Raw genomic sequence first — 16,589 nt, 5'->3', positions numbered from 1 at the left:
CACCAAAGCATTCCTCATTTTCACTCTTAGAATCAAGTTTTAAAGTCCTGATGAATCATCATCAAACCCTATATCCCACTTCAAAGTTTTTGATCTACTTTGAGATCTTTGGATGAGACATAAAAGTTAACAACATTGATTGTGTCATACTGACAATGGCTTAACCACAATCAAATTCCCTAGGGAAATGTTGATCATCCCTCCAGGGTCCTGCAGGGCAACTAATACCTTTTAGAAATTAGTACTTTTTGGAATTCCCCCCAGTGATGTGGGAATGCTGTTTCACGTAAACATTCATCCCTCTGATTTCCTCCAGAAAAAAAGCCCCAAGGATCTCCTGAGTCCTCACGGACCTCAGGAGATTACAGTAGTCTCCCCTTACCCAAATAGGATTTGTTCCAAAACCCTCCAGTGGAGACCTGAAACCTCAGATAGTACAGAACCCCATACATACTATGCGTTTTCCTATGCATACACACCTATGATAAAGTTTAACTTATACATTAGATGTAGTAAGGGATTAACAATAACTAGTACAGGAATAGAACAATTATAACAATACACCGTGATAAAAGTTATTGAATGTGGTTTCTCTCTGTCTCTCAAAATATCTTACTGTACTGTACTCACTTATTTTCAAACCTTGGTCGAGGGAGAGTAACTGAAACCTCGGAAAGCAAAACCACAGATAAGGGAGTACGATTGTATTCATCCAACAATCATGTAATAGGCGTCCTTTGTTAGTGACCTGTTTATTCATTTGGTAAATAATCACTGTGCACCTACTATGTGCCAGGCACGGCCTTGAGCACTTGAAACACACCAGTAAACAAAGATTCCTGACCTCATGGCCCTTAGATTCTATCTGACTGGGGAAGAAGCTGAGAAAGACAGGGTCCTTACCTTCAGGCAGCGGAACCGACAGGCTCACATATAACCATAGCATAATGTGATGAGTAGTTGGCCAACAATATGGAAAAAGAAATAGGAAGCAGTCAGTTCTGCTGGGTGCAGTGAATAGGAAATTGTGAAGGATTGCATAGAGCAAGGTGTAACCACATGGCCCTATAAATCATCCCTAGAGTTCCACAAGCGGCAAAGGACCTTCACCTTTCAAATGTCTGTTTTACTTACGTATTTGTAAGAGAAAGGACTTTTGGAATTGGCAGCCACATCCTGAAGCCCAGCTCAAAGACACCAAGGGTTTCTGTCTGCCGGCCAGACAACACTCCCCCTCATAGCAACACTCCTGGAAAAGGGTTCAGTGGAAATATGTTTTCTCTTCTCATTGACAGAGTGAGGGAGGAAAGCTCTGGCCCAACATCTGGTGCACTCTGTGCTGGACTGTATTCTTGAAGCTATGACTGTATGAATGACACTTCCCTTGGGGAAAAGCCCTTTGCCCAGAGAGGAAACTGACAAGAGGGAGTTGCCAGGGCTCTCAAGGGCTCTCGTCTCAGGAAATAACTCTGGGACAGAAATGGATTGCTGCTTTATTATTTTTTTGGAGAAAGAAAAAAAGAACCCGCCCTTTTTCCACTTGTAGATTGTGACACAGAACAGCTGCTAGAGACGTAAACCTTCTCAGAAGTAAATGAAGTGTTTAGGTGGTTTTTTTTTTAGTAGTGTTTGTTTTTTCTTTTCTTTTTTGGCTTTTTGGCAAAAGAGAATTCCCTCCCACATGACAACTGCTTGAACATCAGCTGCACCAACATTTTTCTTAGCGTTGCGCACATTTATTGGATAAATACAAAGCAACCGTGGCATCTGAAGGTTTACTCGCCAACCAAGAAGCATCCATGAGACCTGTTTGGGTGCAAAAATGATTTGGACGCTTGGTAACAGAGGGTCTTGCAGAGCTGAGTTTATTTTTCTTGAAAAGGACCTGCGCCACATGAGCCGCAGGATAAGTGGGTCGGAATGAGGCTGCCCTGCTCTGGACTGTGGCTTGCTGTGCCCCCCATGCTCCCTCCCACCACTACAGCCCCGTCTCGCCGTGCCCCCTGCACCCTCCACTGCAACATGGAACTCTGTTGCTTTCTTAGGCATGCGGTGCCATGTCTCGTGCCCCTGCCCTTCTCGTGTTCCCCTCTCTGCTAGGAATGCCCACCCACCCTCAAGATGAGTGAACCCTGCCTCCTCTGGGTTTTAGGCTCAGCTCAGAGGTTATTGCAGCCTGGAATCCTTCCTGAGCCACCCTTCACCCCAGCCAGGGCTAGCGGCTCCTTGTCCATGTTCCCAGAGTGTATTTCTATCACGGTGCGTATCACATTGTTTTATAACCGTCTGTTTCTGTTTGTCTCTCCTGCTAAATTCTGAGCTACTCGAAGGCAGGCACCATGCCTTTTCATTTTTCTGTCTTCAGCACTTAAGACAGACCATGGGGCATAATGGAAACTCATTGTTTTTTAAATCAGTGAATGGATAAATGAATGAATTGGTCTCACAAGACTAAAAATGTACGAGGTAGATCAGATGTGAATATACTTATTCCTCAAAATAGAGAATCTGAATAGATTGCGGGTCTAGATAAAGAACCACTTGAAATAATCCATTTGCTTCATGATCCGTTTCTAAGGGAAAACCGTTTCCTTCTATTCACATAGCTATTCAATGCCACCTCATCTAAGAAGGCTTTTCCCATCACCGCATATGAATAGCAGTACCTTTCTCCCGACTCTGACACCTAGGTGTTTGTGCATTATCTTCTCCAAAGTCCACTCTGTTAGAATTTAAGCTTCCCCAGAGAGGAGATTTAGTTCATTTCTTCACTCCAGATCCCTGGATCCTAGTCTGGTGTTGGAAAGTAACTGGCACATAGATAACTGCTAAATAAAATCGTGTAAGTTGGAAAACTTGTACAATCTCTTTTCGTGTAAGCCCCTCTTTTTATACATGAGGAGGAAGACAGGCGATGCTGCTAATTGGCCAAGCTGAGACCAGACTCCTGGTCTTCAGCCTCCTCCTGTGCTTAGAGAAGATGCTTCTCTAGACCCTCTGTTACCAAGTGTCCAAATCATTTTTGCACCCAAACAGGTCTCATGGATGCTTCTTGGCTGGGGAGTAAATCTTCAGATGCCACGGTTGCTTGGTACTTATGCAATAAATGTGTGCAATACTAAGAAAAATGTTGGTGCAGCTGATGTTCAAACAGTTGTCACGTGGGAGGGAATTCTCTTCTGGCAAAAAACCAAAAAAAAAAAAAAAGAGAGAGAGAGAGAGAGAAGATGCTTCTCTAAGCACCCTCGTCACCCTGGATGGCAGGGACAGAAACAAGCACGTGATGGAGAAGACAAAAAAGTCAACACTTTGGCTTACCTGGGTGTCTCATGTCCAAAAAATCACTTTAAAACTGTGGTTCTGTTTGATTCTCCAGAATTCTATTCTTCATAGAGCAAGTGACCACTTCAACTTTCTACCCTCCCCAAGCTGGCAACCCGGCCGGGACCTTTAGGATGTCACTTTTTTTCACCCGGGGCTTGCCAGGGCAGGGCAGGTTGAGAGAGACACAGAATAAACGAAAAATTACGGAGGAGAGGGACGGTTCAGGCCAAGGCAGCAGAAGATCAAGAAATCCCAAAGAGGCCAGGCTTGAACCAAGGCTGGATCCAGTTCACATCAACTCTGACCCTGCTTGGCTGTATTTCTAGATAACTTTGACATCAGTTAAGCCTTTTTCATTTGGGGTTATGTATTCCTAAAAGAAAAACTATGCCTTTAGGTAAATACCAAGTAAATTACCCTTAAATATTTTTCTTTTGAAAAAAAATTCTTTTGAAATTAATTGTTTTTGTCAAGCTAATACAATGTTACCGCAAAAATTAAAATACAAAGAAGTCACAGATGGATATTAGAATCACCTGAAACCTCAGCATGTAGAGATAATTATACTAATAATTTGTTCAATATTCTTATGAGTATTTTTTAATGTATCTAAACGAACATAGATGTCGCACACACACGTGATTACAATTTTACCTTCATGAGATTATTCTCCACATGCTCTTTTGTAACCTGCTTTGTTCACTGACATTTAACATAATGCTATGGATATTTTTCTCTGTTGATAAATGTGGCTGTCTATCCTAAAGATGATGACTGCCAAGTATTCTATTGTATGTATGTATCATACTTTTAACGAGCCTCTTATTATTGTATAATTAATTTGTCCCCAATTCTTTGTCATTATAAAAATTCCTAAAATATTTTACATTCCCACTGAATGCCCAAAAGGAGCATTTCGGGGACAAAGAAAATGTGCATTCCGTATTTGAATACATATTGACTAACTGCATTCCATAATAGACACGCCAAAATTAGACTCCCACTGACAAAGGCACCGTGTTTTAAATTTCAACTTGCCCTCCGGTCTTCATGTTAGCTTCATAGGCAAGGAATTATGGTGAAAACATATCCTGGATATGAAGATGGCACATGGGGAATTCAAAATCACAATAAAGCTGTGGCAGAAAATGTAGATTTCTCCCCACCACGCCTCGCCCCAGCCTTTCCTCTTTGAAAGCTATGCAAAATTTGAATAAATTTCCAATGAGCATTTATCCTAATGTCAATAATTTAGGATTCCTATCAATTCAAACAAAAAGCATGTCCTTTTGGCTTGGAATACAGGTTTGGCTTCCAGGGCCGGCCCCGTTGGCTCATGCCTATAATTCCAGCACTTTGGGAGGCCGAGGCCGGTAGACTACCTGAGGTCAGGAGTTCAAGAGCAGCCTGACAAACATAGTGAAACTCCATCTCCACTAAAAGTACAAAATTAGCCAGGTCTGGTGGTGCATGCCTGTAATCCCAGCTACTTGGGAGGCTAAGGCAGAAGAATCATTTACCCTGGGAGGCAGAGGTTGCAGTAAGCTGAGATGTTGCCATTGCACTCCTGCCTGGGCAACAAGAGCAAAACTCCATTGCAAAAAAAAAAAAAGAATTTGGCTTCCAAAAGAACTAGCCATGTAAAGAAAACCTGCTCCAAACAACAGCGCTTTCGCCAAACTAAAGGCAACATCTGGGTTACCAAGGCAACATCTTTAATCTACAATGTATAGACTTTTAATTTATTTTTTCTGAATACTCTGGAAATGTATTTTTGAAGACTCAGCGTATCTCCTCTTTCAGGAAGCTTTCCCCTCCCCCCTACCCTCTTTGACAATTGCATGCACCTCCTTGATGCCCCTCTGTGGGATTACTGTAACAATGTAACAAAGTTCATGACACTTCCTGTATCTATGCCTGTTTCTGCTCCTGCATGATGAGTAACTTGAGAGTAAGGATGGTGTCTTTTCGGATGACACATAGTAGCCATGCAACAAGTGTCTGTTTACTAAGTGAGGAAAAGTACCTAAAGTACTTGAAACAGAGTTGGTGTGTACAATCCTTGTGCATCCTGAGCTTATCCAAGAGAGTGAAGGTATCGTTTGGACATTAAAAAAAAAAAAATTATCCCTATAATGAAGTGTGTCCTTGTGTGACCCCAAGGTTAGGCTTCTCAAGCATTAACTACAAGCAAGATGGCACTTTTCTCTAAACTGAAGGATGTACCAGATTGATGAGTTCATCTATACTCCTTCAGTGTGTTCTTTCTGATTCTCGTGAGTAGCCCACGTATTTCTCAAATCATTTGAGTAGATGTCTTCCCTGACCTGTCACTGTAACAAAAGCTCTCAAGTCCAATTCTCTAAGAACTCAAGTTTAAGATCCATCATATCTAGGAAAGCTGAACATTCCTCACTCCCCATGGATATTTTGTGGTTACAACACGTAGAAAAGAAGAAGGATTAGAAGAACTGAAGATGGTTTTTCTGTCTCACTACTAAATCTATAAGAACCTCATTTGCTTGACTAAGTAATCCAACATTACAGTAGTAGTAAATAGTCCTTCTTATTTTAAGTAGCCAGCACTGACAAATGAAGGCAGTGTTCCGAATTATGGGCTACTGGCTTCTGTGTCTTAAGCTAAGTGCATTTATTCTTTCACTAAGGTCACAGAGCAGCAACTCACAGTACAATTAACATCTCAGTCTTTGTTTCTTCCCAACTTCACTATAATTATTCCCCCAACCCTTGCTTAAATGGAAATGAGTCATATCCATCTCCTAGTTCTCTAAAAATAAACTCATCTCCTAATTAAGCATAACACTTTCAAGTCCTACATGAATTGACATAGCTCAATGAATCCTTCTTAGAATATTCAAATGAACTCATGTCACTATAATTTTAAAGAGTATATTGTTTTACCCTTCGTTGAGGAGTAGCTCACTACTGTCTCCTGAAAAAGAGAAGGACTAGAAGATGTTTTACGCTGGTATACCACAGCAGTTAAGAAATAAGGAATGCTTCATGGATTATTTTATGCATTTCCCTCTCAGTGGAAACAAATCCCTCACCATACAGTACTGAAACGGCATTGTCAACAATGGACAGAAAGGTCTTGCTTCTCCTAGGCATCAAGGAAATACATTAAAACCTGCCAACTCTTAGGTCTAGGAATCTAACTAAGAAAATGCCAATTCTAGTCTCCGAAACCTTTGAAATACTAACAATCTAGTTTTCTAGCCAATCATGCTTCTGTCAGAACATCTTCCTGAAGATCAAAGGTGGTATTCAATACACTGCCTTACAGTAAAAATGGCCATAGCCTGTGTACAAACGCTATGCTATGTCAGGGAAGACAAATCCTGTATTTTACTATGAAATTCAACAAATGATCACACTTGGCCTTAGGATGTAGTCCTGAGACAGGAGCATGGTAAGTACTCATAAATAACTGAATAAATAAATGAGGATTGTGCTTTACTTAGAACCTCAAAACGAAAAAGGAATAAGCTGGAGGAATAATGTAAAGTACTGTGTGCTTCACAAGAATGGTTGTAGTAGAGGTCATGAAATAAGAGATTATTTTCCAAGTCAAATGCAAAGAAGGGCCACAAGATTAAAAATGTCAACTCTAACCCAATGATTGCTGCCAATGAAACCTCTGAAGAGCCTAGAATTTTAAAGAATCACATTTTGACTCTTAGCCTGTGAAGCATGTCAGACATAATCCAGAGTTTAGACTTGGTTCTGGCTCTAAAGGAATTCTCAACAAAACTGAGAGGCACCATAAATAGAGAGAGATTTTATTAAGAACAATGAGAAGGGACTGGATAGTTGAAATAATACCCCTTTAAAATTGAACTAAAAGATATCAGCTGCCTTAGATCTCTCAAATACAGCAAGCAACTTCTTGGACTATGTCTCATTGTGATTTTCATGGTGGAGTTTCATTTGTTTTATCACCCAAATTGTAAGGTTCCAATTTCTCAGTATAAGGCTAAACAGCTTGCTAGCATTCTTATATAAAGAAGGATTGTATAAATCCAATGAATTTTTGGAGTTGGAAAACATTCATCAATCTTCTCATTTATTTCAATGAACTGAGGCCCAAGAGGTTACGTGCTTAGCAGTGATCAAGAACCCTGGAGTTACACACTATGGGTGAACATAGAACTGCTTGCTGAGTGCATGGCCATGAGCAAACTTCTTAACCTCACAGTCAGTTTCCTCAACTATAACATGCAGATAATAATACCAACCCTTTCAGGATTATAGAGGAGGATTATAACAAAACACAAATACTTAGCAGCATGCTGTATACATAGTAAAAATGGTCAATAAATAATAATTGTTATTATTGCTATTTTACCAATAGTACCTGGCAATTAGTAAGCATTACTAAATGCTTACTAATAAATGCTTACTAATAATAATTAATAAATAATAAATGCTTACTAATGTTACTAATTAGTAACACTACTGATTTACATTAATTACTTTTTTCTACTGCCCAACATGGCAGAGGTTATTTAAGTGTTAGAGCTAGAACACGGATAGCTAAATCCCTCATCTCTTTTTCTAAAGACTTGTATTCAAGTCATGAAAACAGGATTCTCTTTCATAATCATAGGTTGAGTAGCATTAGTCAAGAATTTTGCAGGAGAAAAGAGCCACAATTTCTGTTTAATGGTAGTCTGTTTGTACCATTGTTATGCATAAAACCAAGAAGTAAGCATTTTTCTTACACTGGGGAACTAACTCATTGAAAGATTGCATAGCACAAATGGCGAAATATTGCAGCTTCCTGAGTTAAACCAACATCTTTTTGATATAATGTCAATCTTTTGTGGAGTAACGCTTTAGAAACTAGATACAAATATAAGGAAGTAGTAAAGCACTGCGGAAAATAGTGCACAATTTCTTGTTTGTTCATTTTTTTTGTTTTTGCAGTTTCGTTTGTCTCTTTCTGCTTTTTCTTTAGAGCAGTGCCTCCCAACCTGTAATGTGCATGTGAATCACCCAGGGATCCTGTTACAATGCAGTCTGCTGCAGTAGGTCTGAGGTCTGGCCAGACATTCCACATTTCTAACAGGCTCCCACGTGGTGCTGATGCCGCAGGTCAAAGGACTTCACTGTGAGTAGCAAGGCAGCGCTGGACTAACTTGGTTAAACTCATGAGTGATTATAACAAGCTAGGTGTTCAGGAGGCAGAGCCCCAGGAGGAACAGGCAAGATTTCTGTGCCAAGGCTGAGCAGATGCTGATAACCTCAGGTGCAATACAAACCCGGCTGGGGAGAACTGAGTAACTCAGGACCTGTCGGTGTCTCAGGAGCCGTGTGCCAGATGCACATCTGCCAAGGCTTCTTGCTCTTCCTAAGAAGACATGGTTCTAGTTATTTGGTCCCTTTGATCAAGAAACTGGCAATGGTGCTCTCTTCCATCGACAGGAGTCATTTGGATTAAGGATTACCAGAGGTACCAAGAGATAATTTCAAAGAGTTATTTGCATTTTATGTTTTTTTTTACAATTGTAAAAGACTCAAATGTTTTGGAAACTTTTTGTACATTGTTTTGCAAACTTTTATGCATATGGAATTATTTCAAAGTGAAAAGTTATTTTTTAAATCTCTAAAAAGAATAAATCTCTTTTAAATCTCTAAAAAGACTAAAACTCTGGAGTTTTCTATCTTTCCACATCTCTTGAAAATGTATATTTTTTTTCCTCCCCATTGAAAATATTTTCCTGACATTTGCACTAAATGTTTGTTGCTTACTCTCATGCTAGTAAGTACTACCCAGTCGGTTCCCTCTGAGTTCTGAAGGCAGCACCAACACTTGATCACGGGAATATGAAATCGATCCTCTTTTGAGAAAAAGACGGATGAGAAACATCCTTCCCTCACTGCTCTAGATACCATTTTTTTCCTACCGAAACTCCCAAAGCATGTATAGATTATACTACACCACTTAATAATTATATCGTCTTTCATGTTTATCCTCTTTTCTAGTAAAGATAATTGTGTTAATTTTTAAAATGGAGCTTACATATTGCTTATTCTGTATCTGGCACAGTCTCCAGCACAAGGCCGGGCATGGAGTAGAAATAAAACTGATATTTGTCACAGAAGGGATTGACTGACTTACCCAGGAAACTAGGCCTGGGTAGCCTTTCTTCAAAGTCAGTATCTTCATAACAATGAATCAGTAATCCACAGATACCACTTCAGAAAACAGGCTTAAGCCAGGGTTCTCCGAGACAAGCAAATCAGTCTAAGCAGAAAAATCTATCCTAAATGTGTGTGTCTCAGAGTTACTTAGATTCCTATGACATGCAGTTCCAGCCACAAGCTCTGGGTTCACATTCCACTGGCTCTAATCAGGGTTCACCATGAGTTAAGGTAGTCATATGACTGTGCCTCAGCGTCTCCACCTGGTTAATGGGGATGACAAGAGTGGAGTGCCCACCTCAAAACGTCATTGTAGATGAAATGAAGCAGTCTCTGCAAAGCACCTAGCAAGGATGTTGGAACATATACTAAGTGCTCAGTAAACATTAGGGCTGAGTATCCTTCCTTAGGTGAAATGAAGAAAAATGGGTATGATAACCAGAGAATCATCTAAATTAAAAGGTGGAGTCCGATAAGCTATACTTTCAATACAGCAGGGATAAAGGAGATGAGGAAAGAAAAAGTAAGTTATGTCTTCACATCTAATTTTCCCCAGGATTGAAGAAACATATAAGATTTGCCTGAAATGCCACTAAGTTGCTGCATACCACATTAATTTTGCTCAAATGCTAAATACTTTATAATGTCCATAATGAAGAAAGAAAGGGAGGAAAGGGAAGGAGGAGGAGAGAGAGAGAGAGAAGAAGAAGAAAGGAGGAGAGAGAAAAGAAGAGAAGAGAAGGAAAAGAAAGAAGGAAGGAAAGAAGGAAGGAAGGAAGGAGAAAGAAAGAAAGAAAGAAAGAGAGAGAGAGAAAGAAAGAGAGAGAGAGAAAAAGAAAGAAAGAAAGAAAGAAAGAAAGAAAGAAAGAAAGAGAGAAAGAGAAAGGAAGGAGAGAGGAAAGAAAGAAGGAAAAGAAAAGAAAGATTGAAAGGGAGGGAAGAAGGAAGGAAGAAAGGAAGGAAGGAAAGAAGGAGGGAAGGAAGGAGGGGAGGAGAGAAGGAAGGAAGGAGGGAAGGAAGGAAGGAAGGAAGGGAGGGAGGGATGTCTCAGCTTGTGGGATGTAATCATTCTCTTCTGCTGTTTGATGTGAACAGTTGGGAATTTTGAACCGGTAATTAGAGAACAGATCCATTCACCAATAAATAAAATCACAAGGTATGTCAGAACCTCAGTTATCAGTAAGGAATTCACCAGTGCAATCAAAGAGAGAAATGTGTTGATTATTTGTTTGCACAGTGTTTTGCCTTCTGCCTCACCCTCCCCTAGGTGAGAGGACCTGCACTCACACACCCAGTTTGTTGCAGTATTTATTCAGACATTCCTTGACCTCGTGGCACTATGATTTTTCATAGCCCTATGCTGTTTACTTCTATTCTCTCATCTTTGTAAGCCAGGCAGGGCGCAAATGATTGTTCACCTTTTAGAGATGAAGGGAAAGAGGCACAGTCACGTTCAATCCCTGTTCTCTGCTACAAAGCTAATCACTGACACAATCCAAGTGCACAGCCACTTTCCCTACCCTGACCCAGTGCTGGTTCAAGTTCTGACCCTACTTGCCTTTGAACTCCATTATCATCTGGGACCAGCCACTGACCCAAGTCCATGCTCTGCCTTGTTCTCCAGGGCCACAGACTGCCAGATGCCAAAGGATCCCACCCCTCTACCAGCTTCCCCCGGGCTCTGCCTCAGGACATCCTTTCACAGCCAGCAACCAGCACCTCCGTGTAAGAAGCCTGCCAGGCAAAGATGCCTCCTTCATAATCAGGCTCTCGGCTTGGCTTCCCACATCCTCAGCAGCGGAACCAGGACGGAAGAGGCTGCATGACTGCCTGAACTGTTTGTTATTTCACTACTGAGTTGGCAAGGATGGAAGTAGTTGATTTACAATTAGAAGCAGCACGCTTCTTCAAATATTAATATTAATAACTGCACCACCGAACACATGAAAAGACCTTTTCATCTTCAAAGCACTTTGCAGACATTAACTCATTAGCTCTCCCTTCCCTCCATTCAGGAACAACAGGTGAGCAAGACTCTCAACAGCAACAGTGGCCACCCTGCCGCCCTCGTGCACAGCCCGCAGCCCCTGAAGAAAAAGGGTTTTCTCTTCGGATAAAAAAGAGGCCCCGCAATCCAAAACCACAACTGATGAAAGAGTCATAGTATCAGTAATTTTACAAATCAAATGGAGCTGCCGCGAGTTATCATTTTAGAATCGTTATTTCCGGCTGTTTAACAAATACCTCTTTTCTCAGTTGCATAGCAGTGGTCTAAAGTAAGAAGGAAAATGGCCTTGAGATTAAAAACAAAAACTTACCCAAAAGGTAATAAGGAAATCCTGCAATAGAATGCATTGATTTCATTGACCCAGCACCTTTTCAAGTTTGCCCAAAGCAAACGCTACTTTAAAAGTTGGTAACAGAGGCCTTTAACCACGAATGAGAAGTAACATACAAAGTGTCATGGCCAGATAAAATCACTGGAGGGAGAGGAATTGCCGTGGACATCTCCTGCCACTGAGTCCAGCTCTACCGTGGCGAGAAGAAATACCTCCCTAACTCTGAGACAACCCCAGCCCACACCCACACCACGTCTCAACAACAGACTCAAGAACTTGTAGATCCTTGAACGTCTGCAAGTCAGTTCCAAGACAGAGAAAAACACCAAACAGGCTAGTTTGGCTTGCAAGATTCAAACCTGTAGCAATTTCCTCTCTATTAAAAGCAATTCATTAAGCTACTAGGGGGGAAAAGAGTAAAACCATAGGTTTACTAGGAGTTAAAGAGAAAAAAAAGAAATTTCTGTGTTTAACTACAGCTTTATTTCTTTGGAAGTGCTCCAATTTGGAAAAAAAAAAAAAAATCAGGGTTTCTGACAAGTAATCTACGGGTATCTAAAACGTGCATGGTTTTGCTTCTATGAAGCAGGGAACATTTTTAAAAACATAGTCTTGCGTTCAGACTATTCTGACAAGGTTAGGAAGTATTTTTGAAAATTGTTGTTAAGCAATTAAATGGGAATACAGAAAGATGTGAAAAGAGAAAGAGAAAACTCACTTGTATCCTGAATGTCTCTATCGACTTTTTAATTCCGCAGAAATTTTTTTTAAAGCAGGAAAAGGAAAATGGACTGAAAAGTTTTAGGCAGAGACTGACACACACCTCACTTACTACTTTGCCGGAGAGCAGATCCTGAGTGAGCTTCCCTCAAAGTCTGTGGTCTCTTTCCAACTACCTGCGGGAATCCTCTGCTCAGTAGCTTAAGAGGATGCAAAGACCATAATGTTCCTAATAGTGCTGCCTCCTTAAATTGGGGGGGTGTGGTCAAGCCAGGGAAAGCTGGAAAAAAGGCAGTCTTCCTCTTGCGCCTGGCATCAGGACAGCAGCCACTGGGACAGGCGCAGCAGTCTAGGTGGAAAGCAGTGTTTATTGATGGTGACGGCACCAAACCACACCTTATTTTCTATTCTTCAAATTACACTTCAACTGAATATAACTCAGCCTTGGAGAGTAACAGGGAGGCAGATGAGCAAAAGGGAACTAGCTCAGTGGGATAACACTGTATCTCGCCTCATCATTTGCTGATGCATTTAGTCTCTACTGAATATGTAAATATTCATGCTTCGTGTTCCTTGACTTTCTCAATGGAGCCCCCATTAACCTAGGCAAGGGCTCAGGTGAGGGAAAGGGATTGCTTTAGAAACAGATCTGGAGACTGTCAGCAAACAGGACGTCCACCACCCAGTCACCTGCTCAGGCTTCCCATTTCTCTCTAATAACTTGATGTGAAATGTGATATTTTCTAAAGAAAATAAAGTAATTTTGTGGAAGAGAGCTGACTGGATGGGGACTTGTGATTTCTGAAAAGTAAAGCTAAAATCCCTTTTTCATGTAAGTCTGGTTTCGGGCAATCTCTAAAATAAGGCTACCTTTAGCAGCCCTGACTCATGGTCTGTGGTGTGGGAATGAAAGGGCAGAAGTGTTCATACATTTGTCATTTAGGGAAAATGTAAACAATATGAAAATCTTACATCTGTCCTAAGTGAAAATACATAGCATCTTTTATTCACATATTCAGGACTATGGTAAGAATGTTACAGCATAATCTCATTTCTATGAATGGAGTTATTGCAATTCTTTTTTTGAAAAGTCAGTATTTGGCTGCTTAATCTAAGACTTTTATCCTAAAAGCTTCCATCTTCTTTGAGTAGGAGGCGGGAGTTAAGATTTGTCATAGTTGGCTTCTTTCTCTTTTTAATGAAGATACAAATTTTGAAAATCCATGAAAATCTAATAACTGTCATTTGGAGCAACATCATCATCAGCCTTCATTGTATAAAGCTGGCAATGCAGTTAAGATGACATTGTAAGTAAAGGAAGATTTTACTGCTCATCTTCCGCCTTTGCACATTAACTTGGAAGAAAGAAAGAAGGTAGTGCTATTGGTTCAGTTTAGTTTAATGAATTTTCTGTGCCAGGCACTGTTCTAGGCACTAGAAAGATAGCAAGTTTGCATTGCAGTGAGAAGACAGACACATAAATCAACCATCTCCCCTCAAAAATGTAATACAAGCTACAAAAGAAGTCTACGAGGAGAGCTAGGGAAGCTTCAGCCTGCCCCTGTAGCCCAGTCAATTTCAGCACATTGCCCCATTTAAAGAGCCCATGGTCAATTATACCAATCGTAACTAATTACAATTGTATTCACTGTGTTTGCAGGAGAATTGAAAACAACAAAGTTGAGAAGACTTGGATTCTTGCTCTATAAGGGTGTACAGTGTGGCTGTCGAGGGCTTCTGAAGTCTGGATTTGTCTATGCTGAGTTTATATAGACAGGAACTCTTCAGGACTTTAGCTCCCTCCTCTGCCACTGCCTTTTATGGTGTGGTAGAACATAAGAAATCTTAATGGTGCAAAGTAAGCCACCACTGTCATAAATTGCCTAGAGAATGCCCAGGAAAACAATAAGTTTGGTTTTAAACAGTATCGTCAAAAATATAACATTAGATGGGTATCCACATGCAAGAGCATGACATTGGACTTCTACCTTACACCATACTTAAAAATTAACAAAAATAGATGAAAATCTGAACATTAGAACTAAAACTATAAAATTCTTAGGTAAAAACAAAGAGGAAAACTTTATGACATTGGATTTAGCAATGATTTCCTGGGATATGACAGCTTATCCCAGGAAAAAAATCTTGGGCAACAAAAGAAAAACAGGTAAGTTGGACTTCATCAAAGTTTTAAAATGTTGTACATCAAGGGGCACTATTAAGAAAGTGAAAAGGAAGTCCACAGAATGAGAAAAAAAAATTGCAAATCGCATATCTAATAAGGACTTAATACCCCAAATGTATAAAGAACTCCTACAACTCAACAGCAACAATGACAAATAACCTGATTTAAAAGTGGACAAAAGACGTGAGTAGACATTTCTCCAAAGATACAGAAATGGCCGATAAACACATGAAAAGATGGTCAACATCATTAGTCCTCACAGAAATGCACATTCAAACCACACTGAGATACCTCTTCACATCTATTGGGATTGCTATTATCAAAGAAACAGAAAATAACGGCAAGAATAAGGAGAAACAGGAACAAGGGTGCATTGCTGCTGAGAATGTAAAATAGTGCAGTCACTGTAGAGAACAGTGTGGTGGTTCCTCAAAACAATTAAATATAAAATTACCATTTGATCTAGCAATTCAACCTGTACATCTATAGCCACAAGAATTGAAAGAACTCAAAAAGATGTCTGCACACCATTGTTCATAACAGCTTTATTCACAATAGCCAAAAGGTAGAAACAACCCAACTATTTATCCACAGATGAATAGATAAGCAAAATGTGGTATGTAGATAAAATGGAGTATTATGCAGCCCTGAAAAAGAATGAAATTCCAATAATGCTACAATATGATGAACCTTGAGGACATTATGCTAAATGAAATAAAACAAATAGAGAAAAGACAAATATTGTGTAATTCTACCTGTATGAAGTACCTAGAATAGTAAAATTCATAGAGACAGAAAAAGGGATAGAAGTTAACAGGGGATGAGGAAAGGAGAATGGGTAGTTAGTGTTTAACGGGGACAGAGTTTCGGTTGGGGATGATAAAAAAGGAATGAAGACGGATGTGGGTGATAGTTGCACAACATGTGAATGTACTTAATGCCCCTGATTTGTACACTTAAAAATGGTTCAGATGGTAAGTTTTACATTACATGTATTCTACCACAATAAAAGAATATGTTGTCCCAAGGGTAAAAAAAAATACATATATAGCATTAGGAGTAAGTAGGCTTCCGCAGAAGAATGCTTTCTGATCCACATGGATGATATAGGACAAAAGAAAATTATCCTCTAAAAGAAGAAGATATGAAGTCCCTGGAGGATCCCTCCACTGCACAGTGGTGGTCCCCAGAGGGTGTAGTAATACCAGTCCAACTTCACAGGGGTGCTGAAATCACCATGTGATTGGATGACTGTGTAAACAGTAGAAGCAATGCTTTTCTTTTCCATGTCCACAGATAACTGTATGAGGAAAGACCTCAGTTGACAGGGCAATATGACCATTATGATTCTCAAGGAAAAAATTAAAACTCAGTGATCCAGGGACATGGGTACCTGTTGACCCCATGTAAAAGGGGTATGCAAAACGAGTTGTTTGCTTCTTTGAAGGAGTATCTCTGTAGCCTCACCTAAACAATTGTAGTTTCAATATAGTTTGGACACAATTGAGACAGGGCATGAAGGAATTTCTAGAATAGCTTTTCTTACTGTAAGGAAACCTTTTTCCTTTTCTCAGTATAACAAGTTACATTGTAAGTTCGTATGTTCTAAGAGGAAAAATGGAAGTAAGTTCCCAGAATCTTAGCTCTGCAAGGGTCTTCAACGCTCCCACCAGCAACCTTCCCTCACTGCCACCCCAACTCCCTAAAGTGCACAAGTCCCCTTCAGAGCGACTTAGAATGATTCTTTAAAACCACCCACTGCATGAAAAGTGTGAAGTTTGAAATTAGAAATGGCATTAAATTTAAGGAAAAGCAAAGCAAAACATTACGCATGTATTGCATTTTACATGCTA

The 16,589-nt window shown here is 40.1% G+C and overlaps 1 protein-coding gene across 1 annotated transcript in view; it reads right to left on the bottom strand.

Moving 5' to 3' along the window:
* Nucleotides 1–12,725, bottom strand: part of ETS1 (v-ets avian erythroblastosis virus E26 oncogene homolog 1) — a 127,936-nt gene extending 115,211 nt beyond the window's left edge. The window contains exon 1 of the mRNA XM_011965435.1: nt 12,655–12,725. The gene's annotated coding sequence lies outside the window, so the exon portion shown is untranslated. The remainder of the gene's footprint in view (nt 1–12,654) is intronic.
* Between the last annotated feature and the right edge of the window lie 3,864 nt (nt 12,726–16,589).

Source organism: Mandrillus leucophaeus, unplaced genomic scaffold (assembly GCF_000951045.1).
Source record: "Mandrillus leucophaeus isolate KB7577 unplaced genomic scaffold, Mleu.le_1.0 Scaffold724, whole genome shotgun sequence".
Taxonomy (NCBI): domain Eukaryota; kingdom Metazoa; phylum Chordata; class Mammalia; order Primates; family Cercopithecidae; genus Mandrillus; species Mandrillus leucophaeus.
Note: the sequence above shows the minus strand (reverse complement) of the source record. Positions and strands in the feature narration are given on the sequence as shown.